The sequence below is a fragment of the Enhydra lutris genome, unplaced genomic scaffold, assembly GCF_002288905.1.
Source record: "Enhydra lutris kenyoni isolate GAN:26980312 unplaced genomic scaffold, ASM228890v2 scaffoldscaffold4, whole genome shotgun sequence".
Lineage (NCBI taxonomy): Eukaryota > Metazoa > Chordata > Mammalia > Carnivora > Mustelidae > Enhydra > Enhydra lutris.
Genome location: NW_019154088.1, coordinates 22,854,567 through 22,862,316, shown reverse-complemented (window position 1 = coordinate 22,862,316; position 7,750 = coordinate 22,854,567).

The following is a 7,750-nucleotide window of genomic DNA, read 5'->3' as shown; positions in this document are numbered from 1 at the left end:
GCAGAGTTCCCCCAACTCATTTAAACAGTCTAAGGCACGTGGCATATTGGAGAGCGTCTCTGTTAGGGTCTCTGGTTACTTTGTGATCTATCTTCCTTTTCAGTCAAACATTTACTATACTGTACTTTCTGTTTGTTCCCCTATGTCTAGCACAGTGCAGGCTACTCAGTAGAGATAAGATAATACATGTATTTTATTTTATTTTTTTAATACATGTATTTTAATGAGTAAATGAATGAATGGATTTCGCTATGTGTCCTTATGTCAATGATGCTTTCTTACCCTTCTCAGAACTGTGACTCCCTATAATTGTTGAATTTCAAGATGCTGTTTGCTGCTTTGTTTGTCTGTTTTTTAAAGATTTTATTTATATGTTTGCCAGAGAGGGAAAGAGCACTTGCAGGGGGAGAGGCAGGCAGAGGGAGAAGCAGGCTCCCCACTAAGCAAGGAGCCTGATGCGGGACCCGATCCCATATGACTTGAACCAAAAGCAGACACACAGACGCTTAACTGAATGAACCATCCAGGCATCCCTGCTCATTTGTTGTTGTTTGTTGTTTGCTGTTTGCTGTTCTTAAACATACTTTGAAACGTATATTAATTTTTTTTTAAGATTTTTTAAATTTATTTGACAGAGAGAGAGATCACAAGTAGGCAGAGAGGCAGGCAGAGAGAGAGGGGGAAGCAGGGTCCCTGCTGAGCAGAGATCCCAATGCGGGGCTTGATCCCAGGACCTCGAGATCTTGACCTGAGCCGAAAGCAGAGGCTTAACTCACTGAGCCACCCAGGTGCTCCCATATATTAATTTTTTTTTAAAGATTTTATTTATTTATTTGACAGACAGAGATCACAGGTAGGCAGAGAGGCAGGCAGAGAGAGAGAGGAGGAAGCAGGCTCCCTGAAGAGCAGAGAGCCCGATGTGGGGCTCGATCCCAGGACCCCGGGATCATGACCCGAGCCGAAGGCAGAGGCTCAACCCACTGAGCCACCCAGGTGCCCCCCATATATTAATTTTTTAAAAAGATTTTATTTACTTGAGGGACGCCTGGGTGGCTCAGTTGGTTAGGCAGCTGCCTTCGGCTCAGGTCATGATCCCGGCGTCCTGGGATTGAGTCCCGCATCGGGCTCCTTGCTCATCGGGGAGCCTGCTTCTCCCTCTGTCTGCCATTCTGTCTGCGTGTGCTTGCTCTCCCTCCCTCTCTCTCTCTGACAAATAAATAAATAAAATCTAAAAAAAAAAAAAAAAGATTTTATTTACTTGAGAGAGAGAGAGTGAAGGGGGAGGGGCAGAAGGCGAGGGAAAGAGAGAATCTCGAGCGGACCCCAGGCTGAGCACAGAACTGACTCGGAGCCCCAGATGGGGCTCCATCTCATGACTCATGAGATCATGACCTCAGCCAAAAGCAAGAGTCCAATGCTTAACCAACTAAGCCACCCAGATGCCCCTAATTTTTTAATTAAGACAAAATTACTTGCATTGAGGAGTTTTTAAAAAATGTTATGCCACCCCCTCCTTATAAATGCAGACAACTAGGTGTCATAAAAAGCAGTTTTTATTCTATTTTTAACTAATCCCTACACCCCACATGGGGCTTGAACTCACAACCCCTAGATCAAGAGGCACATGCTCTGCTGACCAAGTCAACCAGGAGCCCCAGAAAAAGCAGGTTTAAGGAGCAGTCATGCCCGTTCCCACTTTGCCCAGATTCTGCGGTCCTGCTGTCTTTCCCTTCAAATGATAACATTAGTCTCATACAAAATATGGTCAGACCCTGAAGAATTGAGTTCCCAGGGTAGCTCTGTAGGGTATCTCTCTTAGCATCTCTCTTTTGTTTTGTTTTCTGTTAAATCAATGGGCAGAGGCTTAGTCGATACTCAAGTCTGGTCCCTGGATATCAGGTGCGTGAGCGAGTTGGTCTTTACAAGGGAAGGACTAATCGATGGTGAAAGGGAGGTTCATGTACCACCAACCCCCGCACCTTAAAAACAAAAGCCACTTTTCTTTGGGTTTTGGTCTTTTGCACAATCTAGAATTGTTGCCACTTGTTCTTCTTCCACCTGTCTGTTTAAAAACATTCTTTGACTTTCTAGGTGTTCTTGATTTACATGCTCTTTTAATTTTCTGAAGCATTGTAACAAAGTCTAAAATAATTCAGGGAATGCCAGAGTCCATGAGACCATTTCCTTGTCTCAAGTAAGGGCTGAGTCTAAATATCTAAAGTGAAAACATGATCTATTTTTTTTTATTTTTTAAATTTTGAAATGTTTCAAAACCAGAAAAGTTGAAAGAATGGTACAACACATACCCATATACCCTTCATATAGGTTCACTAATTGATATCATTTTGCCACATGTACGTTATGTCTAATGTATATATCTATTTATTTGTTAATATATATCTTACCGAATTATTTGAAAGTTAAGAGATCATGACATTTTGCCCCTAAATGTGTCTCCTAAGAACTAAGATATTCTCCTGTGAAACCACAATAGCACACCACGAAGTTTAACATTGATATAATCATATTATCTTGATATCTTGCCCATATTCGGATTCCTCATTTGTCCACATAGTGCCCAGAATAGTTTTCTCCTTTCCTGATTCAGAAGTCGATCAAGGCTCACTCATCACATTTAATTGTCATATCTTTTTAGTTTAGTTTAGAACAGGCTCCCAGGTTTGCGCGTGTATCTCTTATGACATTTATACTTTGAAGAGTCCAGGCCATCATCTGTCATGTGCAGCCCAGATTTGTCTGATTGTTTGCTCCTGATTAGAATCAGGTTAAACATTCTTAGCAAGAATATTATCTAGGTGATATTGTATATTCCCCATTGTACTGTACCAGGAGGCACATGTCAGTTTTTATGTTATTGTTGATGTGAAGTTTTTCTGATAGACTTCTCTACTGTAAAGGCATGTTTGTCCTTTGTAATTAATTAGTAAACTAATAATCAGTAGAGTGATCATTTGAGATCATGGAGTATCCTGTTCTCTGACAGTCTTGCACCCAGTGGATTTAGCAACCATTGATTATCCTTCCTGAAACCATTTTTGCACTGATGGTTGCCAAAGGCTGATTTTCCAATTCCTGTCATTTCTTTTACATACATTAGCTGGCATTTATCCTTCTTCTCCTCCTCCTCCTCTTCTTTCTCATTCTCCTCCTACATTTTCACATTTATCTATATTTAATTTTTTTTTGCATTTTAATTGTTTTGATAGTATTGCTTTTTGCTGGCCTTTAAGAAAGACTTGCCAGCAATTTTTTTTTTTTTAAGATTTTATTTATTTATTTGACAGACAGAGATCACAAGTAGGCAGAGAGGCAGGCAGAGAGAGGAAGGGAAGCAGCTCCCTGCAGAGCAGAGAGCCTGATGCGGGGCTCAATCCCAGGTCCCTGGGATCATGACTGGAGCCGAAGGCAGAGGCTTTAACCCACTGAGCCACCCAGGCGCCCTGCCAGCTATTTTTTTTTTTTTAAGATTTTCTTTATTTATTTGACAGACAGAGAGATCACAAGTAGACAGAGTGGCAGGCAGAGAGAGGGGGAAGCAGGCTCCCTGCAGAGCAGAGAACCCGACTCGTGGCTCGATCCCAGGACCCGGGGACCACGACCCAAGCCGAAGGCAGAGGCCCAACCACCTTAGCCATCCAGGCACCCCAACTTCCCAGCTATTTATACAATTTCCTTTGCATTTAATAATCAGTCCGATTCAGACATTTTTTTCCTTTAAAATCTAATCTGCCTTGGAGTGCCTGTGTGGCTCAGTGGGTTGATCATCTGCCTTCAGCTCAGGTCATGATTCCAGAGTCCTGGGATAGAGCCCCCGGAGCCCCATGTTGGGGCTTCCTGCTTGGCAGGGAGCGTGTTCTCCCTCTCTCTCTGCTCCTCCCCCTGCTCTTGCTCTCTCCCTCCCTCACTCACTCTCTCAAATAAAAAATAAAATCTTTTAAAAAAAAGAAATAAAATCTAATCTGCCCTTATATCTGCTGCAGCATAAACTCCTTTACTTGCTGTTCCTTGAATACTGTTCTCCGCTGCTTGCCTGTCGTCCTTCTCTTTTCCTTTGCATTATTTTCCACCTTTCTGTAACCTCTTTCATCTCTTCAAACCTCAGCTCTTTCAGACAGTTCCCTCTCCAGTGCCTCTGAGGACATACTCCCCACTGACTCTGGGATTTCCTTCCACTACTGTTCTAAAATGCTCTCGGGTGTGTTAATGAATGACGGTCGAAGCAGCTCCCCAGCCTCACTCCAGGGGAAGTTAGATTTCACTGTATGGGGAGCCTCCCATGGGATCTCACTGAACAGAAATAGCTTAAAATGAAGAGATCTTCTTGATTTGAAGCCAAATGAGCAGCTTTTCCTCAATCGACAAGTCATCTATAAAGTTTAACATTTGAAATCTCCAATGTTTTGGAGTTCAAAATTGTAATTTTTTTAGGTGAAAAAGGTGCATTTTTCTTTCTATTCTCATTACCTAATAGCACAAAAATGCTTTGCTCCAACTTTCTATCAAAGGTTCCTCTATGGCCATAGAAGGAGAAAAGAAAATTAAAATGAAATGGCTTTTCCAACTTAATTCTGGCCTTTGTAGAAATGGACTCATAATTTAAAATGTATCCCAGGAGGGGTGCCGGGGTGACTCTTGGTTAAGCGGCCAAGTCTTGATTTCAGCTCAGGTCATGACCTCAGGGTCAAGAGATCTAGCCCTGGCTTGGGTTCCCCGCTGGGCATGGAGTCTGTTTAGGATTTTCTCTCTCCCTCTCCCTCTGCCCCTTCCTCCCCCCTCCATACTCTGCCTCTCTCTAAAATAAAACAATAAAATAAAATATACCCAGGAGACATTGGTGGGGTGGGGGGTGGTATGAACATTCTATTAATCCTCAGAGGGAAGACAGCTTATCTTCCATGGACTCAAAACCAGAGACGAAAAGAGAGTTAACACAGAAAGGTGGAGTGGATTTCAATTCTGGCAGAGACTAATGATTGCTCGAGAGCACAGGTGCTGAAGTCAGGAGGCCTGGATTCAAGATCTGACTCCACCATTTAGTGAGCTCCGTGACCTTGAGGTAAATCACCTTCTGTCTCTGAGTCTGTTTTCTCATCAGTAAAAGTGACAGTATAATAGTATAATAGTACTTATCTCATAGAACTGATTAAATGAGGGGTGGCTTGGTGCCTCAGTCATTAAGCGTTTGCCTTCCACTCTGGTCATGATCCCAGGGTTCTAGGATCAAGCCCCAAATCAGGCTCCCTGCTTGGCAGGAAGCCTGCTTCTCCCTCTCTCACTCCCCCTGCTTGTGTTCCCTCTCTTGCTGTGTCTCTCTCAGTCAAATAAATAAATAAAATCTTTAAAAAAAAAAACAACTGATTAAATGAAAGAGAGCCTGGCACCACGTAAAACTTCAATAAATGTCAATTATAATAATTGTCATTAGTAATTCTATTTTTCCTTCATCCTAACATTTTGAAAATGTCCACCTGTATGTTTGCAGATATAAGATGTTATACTTTTTTTTAAAAGATTTTATTTATGGGACGCCTGGGTGGCTCAGTTGGTTAAGCAGCTGCCTTCGGCTCAGGTCATGATCCCAGCATCCTGGGATCAAGTCCCGCATTGGGCTCCTTGCTCAGCAGGGAGCCTGCTTCTCCCTCTGCCTCTGCCTGCCATTCTGTCTGCCTGCACTCGCTCTCTCTCCCTCTCTCTCTCTGACAAATAAATAAAATCTTTAAGAAAAAAAAAAGATTTTATTTATTTATTTGAGAGAGAGAGAGAGAGAACATGAGCAGGGGGAGGGGCAAAGGGAGAGGGTGAGAAGCAGACTCTCGCTGAGCACAACGCCCAACACGGAGCTTGATCTCAGAACCCTAAGATCATGACCTGAGCTGAAGTCAGAAGCTTAACCAACTGAACTACAGTGCCCCATGGTGTCTGACTCTTGATCTCAGCTCAGCTCTTAATCTCAGGGTTATGAGTTCTTAAATAAATAAATATATATATACACACACATATATTTCCTAGTGATTTCCTGCCTGGCTTGTATTATTTAAAGAAAACATTTTTTTTAATGGAAAACATGGGAAAAGAAACAAAATCTGTAACCCTTAAGAATATAAACACTGTTGGAGCACCTGGGTGGCACAGTGGGTTAAGCATCTGTCTGTCAAATAAATAAATAAAAATCTTAAAAAAAAACCAAACCCCAAATCTTTAAAAAACAAAAAATAAAAGCTATGCAGTGGAGACAGAGAGGCATAATGATTAAGAACTTGGGCTATTGGGGCTCCTGGGTGGCTTAGTCAGTTAAGCGGCTGCCTTCGGCTCGGGTCATGGTCTCAGGATCCTGGGATCGAGCCCCCGCATCAGGCTCCCTGCTCAGCGGGGAATCTGCTTCTCCCTCTCCCTCTGCCTGCTGCTCTGCCTACTTGTACTCTCTGTCAAATAAATAAAATCTTTTTAAAAATTTAAAAAAAAAAAAGAACTTGGGCTATGGAACTAGATTTTCTGGGTTCGAATCCCAGGTCTACCTCTTATAACCTTAGTCACTTATTACAGATGGCCCCTGACTTAGGATTTTTTTTTTTAATTAATTTATTGGTCAGAGACAGAGAGAGAGGGAACACAAGCAGGGAGACTGGCAGGTAGAGGGAGAAGCAGGATCCCTGCTGAGCAAGGAGAGATATATATACCAGTATACCCTGGGATCATGACCTGATACAAAGAGAGATGCTTAACTGACTGAGCCACCCAGGTGTCCTCCCTGACTTAGGACTTTTTTGACTTTACATTGGTGTAAAAGTGATACACATTTTGTAGAAACTATACTTGGAGTTTTGAATTTGGCTCTTGTCTGGTGATAAGCAGTAGGATACTCTCTCATGATGCTGGGCAGAGGCAGTGAGCCACAGCTCCCAGGCAGCCATGCTATCGCAAGGATAAACAACCAATACACTTACAACCATTCTGTTTTTCACTTTTGGTACAGTATTCAATAAATTACATGAGATAGTCAACTCCTTATTATAAGATGGGCTTGTGTTAGATGATATTGCCCAACTATAGGCTAATGTAAGCGTTCCAGGCACTTTTAAGGTATAAAGCTCAGGTTAGGTGTATTAAAATCACTTCCAACTTAATATTTTCAACTTAGGTTCATCGGGAAGTAACCCCACTGTAAGTTGAGAAAGATCTCTATATCTCTCTGTACTTGAGTCTCGAATATAAAATGGGGATAGGTGTGCCTGGCTGGCTCAGTGGGTAGAGCATGCAACTTCTAATCTCAGCATCATGAGTTCAAGACCCCTGCTGGGAGTGGAGCTTACTCAAAATAAAACAAAATAAGAGAGAGAAATACATCATGAAGTGGGGGGAAACATAATATCCTCCCCACCACTGAGGAGATTAAATAAATTAATATTTGTGAAGTGTTCAGAACAACTCTTGCACAGTAAGGGCCCATGAACCGTTACTGGAGAAGGCACATTCTTGTTGTGGGGTCTGAGTTTCAAAATTTGTGTCTTAGGCTAGAAAAAAATACACTCATTTAATTATAAATGATTTTTTTCCCAGTGCTTACCAAATGTCTACAATTATGCCAGCTGCTGAAGTAAGAATCAAACAACAACAAAAACAACCAGTTCCTGAATGGACAAAGAAGTTTAAGATACAATCTCTGATCTCAGACAGCTTACTAGTGTGAAATCACTCAAGTATGTGAAACAATCAAGGTTAAGGGCTGCTA